The sequence below is a fragment of the Acomys minous genome (genome assembly GCF_964271855.1).
Source record: "Acomys minous genome assembly, chromosome: 7".
NCBI lineage: Eukaryota > Metazoa > Chordata > Mammalia > Rodentia > Muridae > Acomys > Acomys minous.
Genome location: NC_140488.1, coordinates 82268309 through 82284216, shown reverse-complemented (window position 1 = coordinate 82284216; position 15908 = coordinate 82268309). Strand labels below are relative to the sequence as shown.

Below are 15908 nucleotides of genomic sequence, written 5' to 3'. Positions count from 1 at the left end.
AGTGATTTCCAAAATATAGGATATTGCTTTTGCCCTTGGTCTTCTCTGAGAGGTGGATGATATGTCCCTATTACTGAAAACACTGCATACTTTAAGTACAGGACTTAGATGATTCAAGCTGGATCTAATATGAAAGACTCTTTGTGGTAGATTAGCTTACATAGTGTCAAAAAGTATATGCGAGCTACCAAGGGAGGAAAGCAATCAACAGTCATATTCAGCTGTGATGCCTATAAGCCACAACAATGACCAGCTTGGCATGATATTCCTAAAGGTACAATAGTGGAACTCATATATTGGTAGTAACCAACAGTGGTATAATTATACTTAAGGCCCACACAATAGGAGGGAAATCATGTCTGGTACTAGTATCATAGCCACCTACTCAGATAGTCAGGTTATGGGTCTTAGAAGAGAACCCACTATTGCCACTTTACTAAACAAACATAATTCCTAAAGAGATTCTAAAACTTTTACTTACACCCTCAGATAAACATAGCTCTTACCTGCATCAAAGAAGCTCATCCTTATTACAAATGGAGACTATTAAAGAAAAACACAAGTGGACACAGTTCAGAGATCATTGAATTGTGAGGAGTTAGCCAAAATTGATTGAAGACCCAGAAGACCAGGAAGTTTGCTGTTGACAGTATCTCTCTCCGGCAAATGGCTGCCTAAAAAGATATGAACAATAACAACATCAACAGACATGCTAATGCAGAATGGGAGAACCTTACTGCAAGGGTGTGTCCCTAGACAAAGAATGATGGGTAACTAATGACTTCTGAGATAAGAAGAAGTCATATGCACACAAACAACAAAAACTGGTTCAGCAGGCTGTATTTATATATGTGTGTGTTTATACATATATTTATTCATTAATAAAAATCAAAGAAAATTATTATCAAAGGTCATCAATTTGAGGGGTAATGAATGAGAAGACATGAGAGGCACTGAGTAGGGGGCATAGGAGTTGGAAGGAGGGAAGAGAAGGGGTAAGTGATGTAATTATATTTTAATTAAAATTATTTTACATGTAATTAAATTAAAAACTCAAAAGCAAAAAGTATTCTAAGGTTTTGTGTGAAGATGAATTTACAAAGCTGACTCAACTCACCAAGACTCTTAAATACTACTAAATATCATGAGAAGATTGTAGAAGTGCAAAAAAGCAACAAACAAATTTTCTTCCATTCCAAATTGTGCCAGATACACAGCCAATACAAATTACAAGCATTTCTTTGTAGTATGTAAAACTTTATATCTCTGTCCACAAATTGTGACAATATAGTGATCCCTGGGCCTGACCTAAGGCTATTTCTGGGTTCAAAGAAATATCTTCAAACTAAATAAGATGATTAAAAACAAACAAACAGCTTATTGTCTGATAATAGAGAATAGGAAATTGTTTATGGAGCATTTTCATCTTATTTGATATTAAATAAATCATCTGATCTATATTTTTTAAGTGTTACAAATCAATTCATGGGATGTAATGTAAAATACCTGACTTTGAGGCAGCCTCAGAGAGAAATAAATTTGGTAGAATCATAACCTGACTTTACCATCCTCAAAAAATCCAATCTTCATATAGTAAATTCTATATGTAATTGTGCATAGTTTTAAATATGTAGTTTTAAAAACATGGGAAGGGGATTAAATATAAAACTTTAGAAACAAAATTTCGTGATATTGACATCTGTTTTTGCCCTCTTACCAGTCTGTGGGCTGGAGAGATAATTCGGGGTTAAGAGCACTGACTGCTCTTGCAGAGGACCCAGGATAGATTCTGAGACCTCAAATGGTGGCTAACAATCATCTGGGCGCTAACCTGTACTCCCTGTCTTCTCAGGTAATCAATTTTATTCCTTCTCAAGTCTCTGATGGGTTTGAAGACCAGATAGTTTAGTTTTACAATTAAGCTTGGTTGTTTAGAGGTTAAGATGTTTTTAGGTCTAGATAGATGTTTTAAGTTGATAATGATGAGATATGATAGATACTGATTTACATTCAGAATTTTAGAGGCACCAAGATTGGAAATATGTTTTCTTCAAGGCTGCCAAATACAAATAGTCAAAGCACTATGAATGTAACATATATGTAATTCCTGATTATTTTGTGGTTCTTCTTGCTGTATGTAGTTATTGTATATATTTCTAATAATATAAATGCATATGTAAAAATATTTAATGAAAAAAAAACTTTTAAATCATCTGGGTCTGCAGCTCCAGGTGATAAGATGCCCTCTTCTGGTCTCTGATAGCACTGCATGTATGTTATGCACAGATATATACCCATACACAGAAAATAAACTATTTTAAACAACTAGAAACATGCCTTGCTTTTACAATATTTGTTATCCTGAGCTGCTACTCCTGTAGATATGTCAGCAGTTTCTTCCCACACAAATAACTGACTTGGACCAATATTAATCTCCAAGGTATACTTGCTACTGGTAAGACAGCAGATTGATATATTCTCCTTCTGGACATACCCTCACACTATCATTCTGGTTCTACAACTATATAAAGCATCAGAAGAAAGATAAGAAAGAGTACAGGGGGAAAGAGCAGTGTAGGAGGAGGGGAGCAAGGGGAAAGGAAGTGGTAGAACAGATGGGATTCCAGTCAGGAAGCTGGTTGGAACTAACTGCTTAATTATATCTCTTATTCACAAGTGTTATAACACAAACTTTATATGTTAGAAAGTCTTATAACACTGCAAGACAACATTGCCTTCAGTTAGCGTGTGGGAAATCTGAGCCTTTATATGATTAAATTCTATTCCAAATTTATATATACAGCAAGGAACGGAAATGACATATGAACTCATTTGTGACCTTCAAAGCCTATGTTTCTTCTGAAAGGGTGGGTTTCTTTCTCCACAGAGCACATTTCCCCTCACCATTATACATAAATCAGTGGACTGCTTCCAAATGTTTTTAAATGTTTAAATTGTAAGAGTAATTTACTTAATTGATCAATGAAAATCACTCCCAGAATGTGAACTTGAATATCATTTACCTGAACCATAGTAATAACTAGCAATTATTCAGAGTTCAGTATGTGTTTGACACCATTCTATTTATGTATATGAACTCATTTAATTCTATGAATCATAGAATTATCCATATTATCCAGATAATGTTAACATTCCTGTTTTACAGTTGAAGAAACCAAGGCCAGAGAGGTTAAATAAATTACTCAGGACCACACTGGTACAGATGTGATCAAAATCCATGCAATCCAGCTACAGGGCCCGAGCTATGTTTTACTCCCTCTCAACAATCAGAATAATTGTGCCAAACTCTCCACTTAACTTTGCATGTAGAAAAAAATGGAGAGTTCTAATCAATTCCTTTGATATCCGAAGCTACCAAAAACCATTTATGGAAAACTAAGAAGTGGCAAGTTGGTTGCAGTCAGGCTCCCTGATTACTCATCATGCGGATCTTTTCCTCCACAAAGACTGAAGCTATAAAATTCTACATGCTACTCTAGATGTCACACTTAATCTAAAGAGGATGTATTTTGGGATAAAGTGGAACCGCTTCCAAGAAAATAATTTCTGCTACTATAAAATTAATATTACGTCTCTGAGTAGAAGTCTTCAATTCTGGCAGGAGGGAGTACACTGAAGTCAGAGTTTTTCAAAATAGCTTCAAAATAAAGTAGTTTGCCTACCACTTTGAAAATCTGAAAAAGAAATTATATGCTACATACTCAAAATTCTGTACATCATAACTTTCTGTTGTGAACAACAATTAAATAAAGTACTTAAATTCTGCAAATCAGGCTTGTATTGTTTTTATATTGTATGAATCAGTGTCAGGCACATGTAAAGTAAGAAAGTGAGCTTATAAAGCATAGTAATCTCCAAGGTAATCGTTACTCATTTACTGAAGGGACAATATGCTCACTACATGAGACTTTCTTATAAAAGATGCCAAGCTACAATTAACAATATAGAGATCTCATTTGCTTTGAATTAGTAAGTACTCTGATTCTAATAAATTTTGATACCTATACACATTATTATTCTGATTATTTTTAATCTAGTGTTCTTTGCCTGTGTCCAAATACCAACTGAATGTATTTTTCTATATTTCTTGTACATATACAGAGGGAGGTATTTGAACCAAAATAATGTCAAAACACATTCATTTCTTAGAGAAACTGACAATATTTCCACAAACCTCTTAAGCTGAACATATACTCATCACAATAATTCTATGATAAACAGTATTTAAATTGCCCTTAGCTAATTAAAAAACCTCCTAAAGGAATTCTAAATAATTAGAAAAAATAGTGCATTTGGCCTTATTTTGAATTATTTCTATTATATTATAATCCAAATATAAACTGTGATATTTCAAAAATATTAGCTGTATACAACATTAATTTTCACATATGTAAATGTAATTGTCCTAAAGATATGACTGTATGGGCAGAATGGAAAATATAAAAACTCATTTTATCATTTCATTTACCATAACAAAATAAGTATTATTTTACTATTCCTGGTAGCCATTAAGCCTTAATAATTGCAAGGTGGAAAAATTATCAAAGGACTCAAACTTGAGACAAAGACGACTGAATGTATGCTAGATTTTGGAATAAAAACATTCATTAGGCTAAGTTCACAGAAAGCTTTGTCAGTGTTATAGGCATGAATCTCAAACAAAGGCCTAGAGATGAAGTATGTAAAATAGATAATGCAAATAGCTCTTGACTTTAGTGACATCTTCCTTGAAACTCTTGTACCATGAGAGTCAAACGGAGGAAGAAGTGAATGTGTAAGCTGGAGAGCAAGAGAAGAAAGATAAGGCAGAAGTTCAAATATATTAGCCTGGGCACTCACGAAAGCTGGAGGAGCAAAGTTAAGTGATGTTGAAGGCCAGGACACCAGTACAAGTTGTTGAACTGTATGCTGCTGTTAGTAATAAGTCTCAGTGCATCTTGGACATCAACATCTGCTCGCTGAGACCACCTGAGAGATTGACTACCTTCCTTACAACCAAAACAGTCCTGGTGGCCCATGCCCTGGATTTTTGGCATTCTGGACTAGTTCTAGTCTCACTTGTGACCAAGTGTAACTCATGTACAATATATTATCTTTCTCACTGTCTCAGCTGGAAAAAAAAGAAGAAAAAGAAGAACGTAAGTAGAGTTCAAGACCCAAGAGTTGAAAGTTTATAAAGATTTGGGCAAGATGAAGTTCTCATCCTGGGAGCATCTCTCCTTTTAAATAAGAAGAGGTCATCCTAACTGTACAGATCAATAGAGTCAATGTCTGTAATGCAAAAACAGAACAAGAAGTTTGTTGAAGCAAAAAATCTATCATAGGTCCCTCAGAGTAAAAATGTCACTTCAGGAGGTATCCCAAAACTCATTTCCTTCTGATTGGACTTTCTAAAAATATAGATGATGATCATCCTCCACCCAGTGATGGTGTGGTGGTGGTATCTCGTCTAGCACATTATAGCACAGAGTGGCACACATTGGGGGAAAACTAAAGTCATTATCCAAGATGGTAATATAAATCCAAGAAAGGGCACAAGGGACCTGTAGGTATAGGAAGAAAACCCAGGTACTTCAACACATGTGCCATGTGCCCCACCAGAACAGATCAGATCATGTCCCTGGGCTGATGAGATGGCTGAGGGTGGGAGAGAACAGTAATGGTGATTGCTTTCAAGTCCGAAGACATGAGTTCTCCCCCAGGCACACATGGTAAAATGAAAGCACTATCTTCTGCAAATGTTCTCAGCCCTTCACACAAGCATATGGTGTGTGTGTGTGTGTGTGTGTGTGTGTGTGTGTGTGTGTGTGTGTGTGTATGTGTGTATGTGTGTGTGTGTTTTGTGTGTGTAGAGATGTAGAGAAGTGTAAGAGGGAGGGAGGGTAGGAGAGGGAGGGAGGGAATGTAATAATTTTAAAAATTACATCTAAAATACTGGGAAGACTGCTATGAAAAATCCTTCTTCTAGCACCTGTGACATTAAAAAGCATTCTTTGCAGAACTCTGAAAGGCAGCAGATCATTAAAGGCATTTGTTATCATACCCTACCAACCGCAATTGAAATGCATCTGCCAAGCAGATAAAGAAAATACTTTTTGCGTGTTTTTTTTTATGAGATGTGAGCTCACATCATAGTAAAAGTAATTGGAGGATTGGGCAATTTTATCCCCGCCCCCCAGCAAAAGTTATTTTTTTCTGCCCTCTCATGTAAAACATTAATGAAATTATTTTAATCTAGTTTTGGTAATGAACTGTCTCCATTCTGAATATCAAGAGTCAGTCTTTTACTTCTTTTAGGGTCTGTTGTCTTTCTCCAACATAGAAAACAAATGCTCACCCCCTGCCATTGTCAGTTTCCTATCTCTATCAGCCTTGCATATACTTTCTAGAATAGGCTTCTCAGTTACCATATTTAAGGCACAAAACATATGCAAATGCATTAAATTAACATATTTAAATACATTGATATTAGAATAAAGTCCCACATTTGTTTTGACTTTACTTATTTCCTTGCTTAAAGCTTTTAAAATTTCTCAGCAGCAACACCACTTTTTTCAAAGATTTTTTTAAAACACACGGTAATTTATACAGCAAAATAAGAAAAAATAAAATTGAAAAAAAGACAAAATCATAGTAATAAGATCAAGTAAAATATAATTCAGATTTTGTGGATAAATCCAAATGTGCAAAAAAGTAAAACATATCTGACCTAAAGTATAACCAGAAACTATCTGAAAACAAATAGAAACTCATGATCTGTCAGATAATATTGAGACGTTTAATACATTAGCCTTAATTGGCATTACAAAAAAAAAAAACCAGAGAGATAAATACAAAAATTATTCAATAATGGCTGAAAGTTTTCTAAAATTATGAAAACTTTAAATCCACATAACCAAGAATGCCACCAAATTATAAGGAAGATAAACAACAACCACAAAAAGGAAATCACACAAAGACATACCATGATAAAATTTCTGAAAAGAAACAATAAAGACAAAGTAGTCAATGGAATCACAAGAGAGTAAGCAAACTGTGTATAGTTATTAGGAAAGAAAAATAACTTCAAATTTGTTATTAAAATCTATTCAAGCCTAAAGGCACTATAAATGTATCTTTAAAGCATTGAAAGATCTAAAATTGCACACTTAATAAAAATATCTTTTAGCCAGGCATGGTGGTGCACACCTTTAATCCCAGTACTCAGGAGGCTGAGGCAGGCAGATCTCTGTGAGTTCGAGGCCAGCCTGGTGTATAAAACAAGTCCAGGATAGCCAGGGTTACACACAGAAACCCTGTCTCAAAAAAACAAAAACCAGCAACAACAACAACAAAAATCTTTCAAAACTCAAGATGGAAGAGACCTAGTTTCAATTGCAACATGTAAAGAGTTTAAAAAGTCATCATTACCATCCTTTCAACAAGATAATCTTGGACAAATTAAAAACCAAGACTTTGTAAATCCATCAAGGAGTTGCGGTCACAAGAGCAAGAAGGAATGATGGTAGTTTTGACAAGTTGAGGGGTACTGTGTATTAGACTGAGATAAGAGCAAACAATGCCTGGGAGTCAAGAGTTAGAGAAACTCACATTCTTATGAGATTTTATCTTCAGCAAGCTCATCCAGTTCTCAAGATAAACTTACTTACAGCTCTGGCAGAGGAATAGGGGGGCAGACAAAATCAGCAGGAAAAGCATTCTGCAGCATTTTCAACAGTGAAAGCCGACTCTCCATATACAAAGGCCTTTCTATAGCTTTATCACACCTGGCAAAAGTATTTCTCCCACTCCAACCACTTTTGAATCTCATCTCAAAAACTGGATAAGTTTTGCTACAAAAAGCCTTATTTTCATTTGGTCCAACATCATGGAAAGGTGCCAATGTATTAAAAAGATGTACAGTGCCTGGGGATAGAGGCTTAAGCTAGGCCCGAGAGCCAGGAGCTAGAGAGGACCTGCTCAGAGGCTACTGGGATTAAAACATTCTAGTGATGCTTGAGGGTGAAATTCTTTTTTAAAAAGTATTAATAACTTTACATCCCTATCACAGCCAACTCTTTCCTCTCCTCCTAGTGCCATTCTCCCTCCCTCGTACCTTTTTCCCTTCCTTGCACACTAACCCACCTCGCACATCAAGTCACATCAGGACTAAGCACATCCTCTGAGTATGAAACTTTTTTATTATAAAAATTTAAACTTATGCATTGATATTATTACACATAAATAAAATAAACTACACACAGCAGGAAGAACCATGAAACAATGAGGAATTATATAAATATTACATTCATGGTGATTTGGCTATTTGTGGCAAACTTGAAGTAAACATCTTTCCTATCTTGTTGAGTCTAAAATTCTGAATGAAAATCAATATCCATCATATCTCATCTCTATTAGCTTAAAACATCTATCTAGATGTAAAAGCATCTTAACCTCTAACCAACTGAGCTTAATTGTAAGATTAAACTATCTGGTCTTCAACCTCATCAGAGACTTGAGAAGGAATAAAACTTAATTATCTGAGTGAACTGGAAGCGCAGGTTAGCAGCTTCCAAAGTGAAAAAAAAAAATGACAGAGACAGTTTAGTGCCTGAATAGTTACCCAAATATATCTGACAGACATATTTGCAAAGCAGAAACTATTGAGGACTTGCTTACCCTGTATTGGCAGAGTTTGGCCATCGGCTCTGCCTGCATCCAAGCTTGCCCATTTTCAGGCAGAATTCTGTCTGTGGCAGAGATGAGGACCTTTTGTCCAGTGGCTGGTTTGCCAGATTTGAAGCCATCTCCATAAGGAGGTTCACTGATGCTCAGCATCTTCTTTGAGGTAGGCTGGGTGTTGTCAGGAATTAACCTGTCTTGTTGTCAAAGAATCTTTAGAATAAAAAAAAAATTTAAATGCCCTATTCTGTAGGTCCCTGAGGTTTTTGCAGACCTTAGCTATTTTGTCTTATATATCTATAGAATCATATCTATCTGTTATACCTAGAAAGTATGAAACTCTTTTAAAGACAAATCTATTCCATAGTATCAAAAATCAGAGAAGTGATTATTTGGGGGAAGAGAGGCAGAGGCACAAAATAAACAAAAGAAAAAAATGTTTATGTCATAGAAATGTTCCAAAAAGTTACTTTGGTAATGAATGTTTACCGTGATACAGAAAAAAACTAACAATTAAAATTTGTGCATTCAGACAATATTTAGACAGGGGTTCAGAATTGAAAACTGAGCATTTGAAACTTAAAATTGTTTAACTTTAACAAATAATAATAATTCATCTTGTTCTTTTTTTAAAAACTACTCTTCACTAATGCTTATCTTTCCTCAACCAAATGATTTCTAGAGTTGAAGTTACCAACCTAGTAACCCCACATCCTTCTCACCTTGAAGTAAAGCAAGGGGAGTTAGATTAATCTTTGTTATTCCTTGAATTTTTCAAGCCCTTAAATTACTTTGATTGCTTTCTTTGTATTACCACCATAAATTAGAATTTTTGGAGGCCAGGGGGTGCTCTGAAAATTCCTGTCTATTGTTTCTCATACCATGAGTAGATATTTTATTTTAAATTACTTATTTAAATGAATACACTATAATTTTTAATGATCTTAAATTATATGTAAAAGTACTAAGAGGCAGCGAAGATATTGTTCTTCGTTATGGCTAAAAACACATATATTTTTACTTTAAGTTAAAATTTACATTTTTGTGAACTATCCTCATTTCATCTTCTACCAAACAAACTTGATAATCTATTTTAATTGGTTGATTTGGAGTTTTGATGTCTCTGGAATCAAACCCAAGGCCTCTCGTACTCTATGCAATTAGGTGCTCAGTGTACCATTCAGCTACCCAACCCAAGCTCTTGCTAAACAGTCTCTTACTTCTTATCTCTGGCTTCTTTTCTGGTTTGGGTTTCTTTTGAGTAGTACAAACATTTTTTAAGAGGAAAAAGAAATCTTTGCTCACAAACACCTTATCTTCTCCTTTGAAAGCAAACCTTTTGCTAATGTCTTTCTTTCCTGTTTTTTAGAAATTATATGAAAGATCCCTTAACTGAAGAGACTATCTCTTTACCAGCCAGTACATTTATAACTTCTCTATAATATATCCCTCATAAATAATGGTAATGAGTTCATAAATAATGACAGTGGGCTTCCCTCTGTTCCAATGACTATATGTCATTTATATTGAGCCCTGAACATCTAGTATCTATTGCTTAATTTGTAAATGAAACTTCTTAATGAAATGAATGATTAAAAAATGCCTATTTCACATCCTAAAGTCTACTACATGTTACATGCTCTTAAGCCAATCACCAGCTACCATTAGCTAAATAGATACTAATTTATATAATGCTTATAGTCACCATACTACATAACTGTGTGCAGTGTCTTTGTAGAGCACAATATACATCTAGAGCCTATGAAAAGAAATTAAAGTAACCCTTTATTCAATCTGCCAAGGGACTATGGAACCTTGTAATTATCTGGCTTTAGATAGAAGAGATACATTGCAATTGGGTACATACAAGGGCACAGGTTTATGCCTCTGATGACAGATGGCGGGGAAAAAAACTCCAGAGTGCAAGCTTTCTACCAGACCTTTTTAATTTATTTTCCCCAAATGCATCACATTTTAATGCTGGCTCTCTGACCCAGTATGTTAGCTTTTTATGAACTTATGATTAACTAGTACCATGGTTGTAAGAGTGAAATTGTCTTCCATTTAAAACTAAATTTCACTCATAAAAGTTATAACCCTTAAACACTGGGTGAAAGAGACCAAATGAGGAATGAAAGTATTTTAAAAGGACAAATGAGAACAGAAATTGTAGTCTAGTACTATAATTATCAGAGCATCTGGAATTCCGTGAGCCAAATTTAGTCAGTTATAGGCCTAGACAATTCAATCTGAGAAGCAACATTAAAGAATTAACCATAGCAACCACTGCCAAACAGCTCAATCCCCCAAATACAGATGATACTCCCAAGGTATTGTTGTAACATAGTGAAAACTAAAATCACTCTTACATTCCATAAGATGAAGTGCTATAACTCAAGTGCCTAAATCATGTGAATCAAATATGGACTTCCAAACACATGTCAAGAATATGAGCTTGGCTAATAGTTTGTCATGAAAAGAGGAGCTGGGTTAAGTTGTCAAGCATTTGGTAGGCTTCTGGCCAGATAGTTTGTCATTTTGAACACTCTTCCTGTGCATAACTCTTTCTAGTTATTGTGAAAATAATTTGGAAAATAACTACTATATGTCATAAATATAACACAATGAAAAAGCTTTCCATGTGGATAACTAATTACTGCATAACTTTAAAGAAAATACATTATTGTCAAAATTGAACAAAGGGCTCATGATATGCCTCAGTGGGTACAGGTGCTTGCTGTCAAGGCCAATGACCTGAGTCATCATACTGGCAGGAAAGAACCAACACCTGAAAGTTGTTCTCTGACCATCTTAGCTACACTGTGACACATGCGCGCGCGCACACACACACACACACACACACACACACACAGAATAAATAAATAACATGTATGTTTAAAATGTGAATAAGCACCCAAATGAACTAATCTTCTTTAATTGTTTTGTTATCATTCTAGTCTGTTTTATAACGCCAGTCATATACATTTCAAAACCTCTTTCAATACCAATCTCTACCAGCAATTCCACTACAACTAATTTCTCAAATTATTTTCTTTTTTAAGAAACAAGTCCTTTGATGTAATTATATTTTTATTTCAAAAATTAAGAAACTAGAGTACGTGTGAAAGTCATACCCCACTCTCCACTCTACTGTGGAGAGTGTTCTGTCCATTGTCTAGATCTGGGTAGGGGTTTAACGTTTACTGCCTGTATTGTCCTTGGCTGGTGCCTTAGTTTGAGCAGGACCCCTGGGCCCAAATCTGCCTATCATAATGTTCTACTTGTAGGTTTCTAGGACCCTGTGGATCCTTCTACTTTGCTATTCTTTCATGCTTCTCTCATCTAGAGTCCTAATAGGCTGTCCTCCCCTCTGTCCCAGTTTCCTGGTAAGTGAAGGCTTTCGTGGGACATGCCCCTTGGGCTAGTATGCAGATATAAGTGAGTATATACCATTTAACTCTTTCTGCTTCTGGGTTAACTCACTCTCTGGTGCCCCATATTTGACCATGTTCCCTGGAGGGGGAGACCTGGTGGCACTTAGAGGAAGGATAGCAGGTTACCAAGAAGAGACTTGATACCCTATGAGCATATACAGGGGGAGGAAGTCCCCCTCAGTCACAGCCATAGGGGAGGGGAATAAGGGGAAAATGGGAGGGAGGGAGGAATGGCAGGATACAAGGGATGGGATAACCATTGAGATGTAACAAGAATAAATTAATAAAAAAATTTAAAAAATTAAGAAACTAAAGTCTCTTTGTGTATTAGTAAATATTTGAAATTAAATTTACTCTCAATAATAAAATATAGAATTATATTAAAAATCTAAAAAAGAGATCAACTTCCAGAATTCCCAAGAATTTATGACAAGTTTTGGTGTTCATTTTTTAAAAACTGGTTAATTTTCTCTCAGGCTTTACAGAAAAACTAGATGTGTTGGCTGTTACACATAAGTGAACTATCTCAAATTCTCTTTAGTTTTTCTATGATATCTACCTTCCCAAAATTCATAATTAATAATATTTACTGTAATTTTTATCATGTTCATGTAAATTAAAGTACATCCTATATGTGTATTAAACATTTCTATTTACTAGAAATAGGAAAAGAAATAAAACATGGTTTCTGTCCTTAAATATCTCACCATCTCAAGAGAAGTAAGTAGTAGGTCTAAGCAACTAGATATTTATGATATTGTATGATAATATGTCTCTGTCATCATTACTGCCATGATGGGTTGAGTCCTTACTACATGCCAGGCACTAGTATAAGAACATAAACTGTACTATTTTAAGTTGCACACTTGCTATAGCATTAAGACATAGGTTAGCATTTTACAAAGAAGGGAAGGAGATCATGAAAAGAATGAGCAATGCACTGAAAGAAATCTAATTGGTGACTGCATTAAAGCCTAACTTTAAACTCCAAAAGTCATGATTGCAGAAGTCCAAATTCAAAAGAACTAGACAGTAATGTGTCTTATAACTCACAATTAAGTCTGTTAGTGGCTTAGGATAAAAGACCAAAGGAAAGAGTTTCAGCCACTCTCAACCAGCGAAGGTCACTACAAAATATCTTCCAACATCAGAGACATCAAAATGACAAGAGGACAACGAAAGAATGCTAACAAAAACCAAAACAGTTTGGCATCTCCAGATCCCAGCATTCCCAATGAAAACAACCTGGAGAACCTAACAGCAATGGATAGTCAAGAAAAGGACCTCAAAGCCCTAGTAAAGACAATGATAAAGGAAGAAACAATTAAAATCTGTAAACAATTGCAGGAGGAGGCAAACAAGAGGGCTGAAGAGTTAAAAGAATCATATAAAGAGGCATTTGAAGAATTTCAGAAAAATATAAATAACCAGATGAAGGAAATCATTAAAACAGTCCAAGACATGAAGATAAAAATGGAAGCTATGATACAGGAACACACAGAAGAAAAACGTGATCAAGAGGCATCAAAGAAGAAAACAAAGATCTCAGAGGTGGCATTATCTAACAGATTGCAAGAGATGGAAGAACGAATATCGGGACTTGAAGATACAATCGCAGAACTGGAATCAACCATCCAGGAAAATGCTAAATCTGAAAAGCTCCTGACACAAAGCATTCATGAAATAAAAGATAACATGAAAAGACAAAACTTGAGAATAATAGGGATAGAGGAAAGAGAAGGCAACCGACTCCACAGTCCAGAAAATATCTTTAATCGAATAATAGAAGAAAATTTCCCCAATTTGAAGAAGGAGATGCATACGAGCATACAAGAGGCCTACAGAACACCAAACAGAATAGACTTGAAAAGAAAATCTTCCCGTCACATAATAATAACAACGCAAAATATACAGAACAAGGAAAAAATATTAAAAGCGGCAAGAGAAAAAGGCCGAGTAACGTATGAAGGCAAACCTATCAGAATTACTCCTGACTTCTCAGCAGAGACCATGAAAGCCAGAAGGGCCTGGACAGGGGTTCTGCAAACCCTAAGAGAACACAGATACCAGGCAAGACTACTATATCCAGCAAAATTATCAATAACCATTGATGGTGAAAACAAGATATTCCATGACAAAAACAAATTCAAACAGTACCTAGCCACAAATCCGACTTTACAGAAGTTACTAGAAGGAAAACTCTACCCCAACTGGTCTACAACCAAAACTACATAGGAAATGGGTAACTATACCATTGCAAAATCACAACCTCACAAAATCTTGACTCTTACAAATACCAAAAATGAAGGGACTTACCAATCACTGGTCATTAATATCTCTCAATGTCAATGGTCTCAATTCTCCAATAAAAAGACACAGACTAATGGAGTGGTTGCATAAACACGACCCAACATTCTTCTGCATTCAAGAAACACATCTCAACCACAAGGACAGACATTGCCTCAGAGTAAAGGGTTGGGGGAAAATATTCCAAGCAAATGGTCACAAGAAACAAGCTGTGGTAGCCATTCTAATATCTAATAAAATAGACTTTCAACCAAAATTAATCAAAAGGGATGAGGATGGACACTTCGTACTCGTCAAAGGTAAAGTCAACCAAGAAGACATCACGATTTTGAACATCTATGCTCCAAATACAAGGGCTCCCACATTTGTAAAAGAGTTATTAACAAAGCTTGCCCCACTTATTGATACCCACACATTAATAGTGGGCGACTTCAATACCCCACTTTCACTCAAGGATAGGTCTTTGATTCAAAAACTAAGCCAGGAAATAACCTCATTAACCAATGTCATGAATCAAATGGATCTAACAGATATCTACAGAACTTTCCACCCAAACGCAAAGGAGTATACCTTTTTCTCAGCACCCCATGGAACATTCTCTAAAATTGATCACATAGTTGGTCACGAAGCAAACCTCAACAGATACAAGAAGATTGAAATAATACCTTGTATCTTATCAGATCACCATGGTCTAAGGCTGGACTTCAATAACAACAGAAATAACAAAAAGCATACTAACACGTGGAAACTAAACAACTTTCTACTTAATGACACATGGGTCATGGAAGAAATAAGGGAAGAAATTAAAGACTTCCTGAAACTCAATGAAAATGATGGAACAACATATTCAAATTTGTGGGACACACTGAAAGCAGTGCTAAGAGGAAAATTCATAGCACTAAGTGCCTTTAAAAAGAAAATGGAATCATCCCACATAAACAACTTAACAACACATCTGGAAGCTCTCGAAAAAAAAAGAAGCAGAAACACCCAAGAGGAGTAGACGCCTAGAAATAATCAAACTCAGGGCTGAAATCAATAAATTAGAAACAAAGAGAACAATCCAAAGAATCAACAAAACCAAGAGCTGGTTCTTTGAGAAAATTAACAAGATAGACAAACCGTTAGCCAACCTAACGAAAAGACAGAGAAACACTATCCAAATTAACAAAATCAGAAATGAAAAGGGAGACATAACAACAGATACTGAAGAAATACAAAGAATCGTAAGAACCTACTTTAAAGGCATTTATGCCACAAAATTCGAAAATTTAAGGGAAATGGACAAATTTCTCGACCGATTCCATTTGCCAAAATTGAACCAAGACCAGATAAACAAATTAAATAGCCCTATTTCGCCTATAGAAATAGAAGCAACCATTGATAGTCTTCCAACCAAAAAAAGCCCAGGGCCAGATGGCTTCAGCGCAGAATTCTACCAGTCCTTCAAAGAGGAGTTAATACCGATACTAGTCAAGCTATTCC

At 35.4% G+C, this 15908-nt stretch overlaps 1 protein-coding gene across 1 annotated transcript in view; it reads right to left on the bottom strand.

Moving 5' to 3' along the window:
- Positions 1-653: 653 nt before the first annotated feature.
- LOC311601688 (uncharacterized protein) overlaps positions 654-15908 on the bottom strand; it is a 177191-nt gene continuing 161936 nt past the window's right edge. Inside the window, exon 8 of the mRNA XM_084789362.1 lies at positions 654-674. The gene's annotated coding sequence lies outside the window, so the exon portion shown is untranslated. The remainder of the gene's footprint in view (positions 675-15908) is intronic.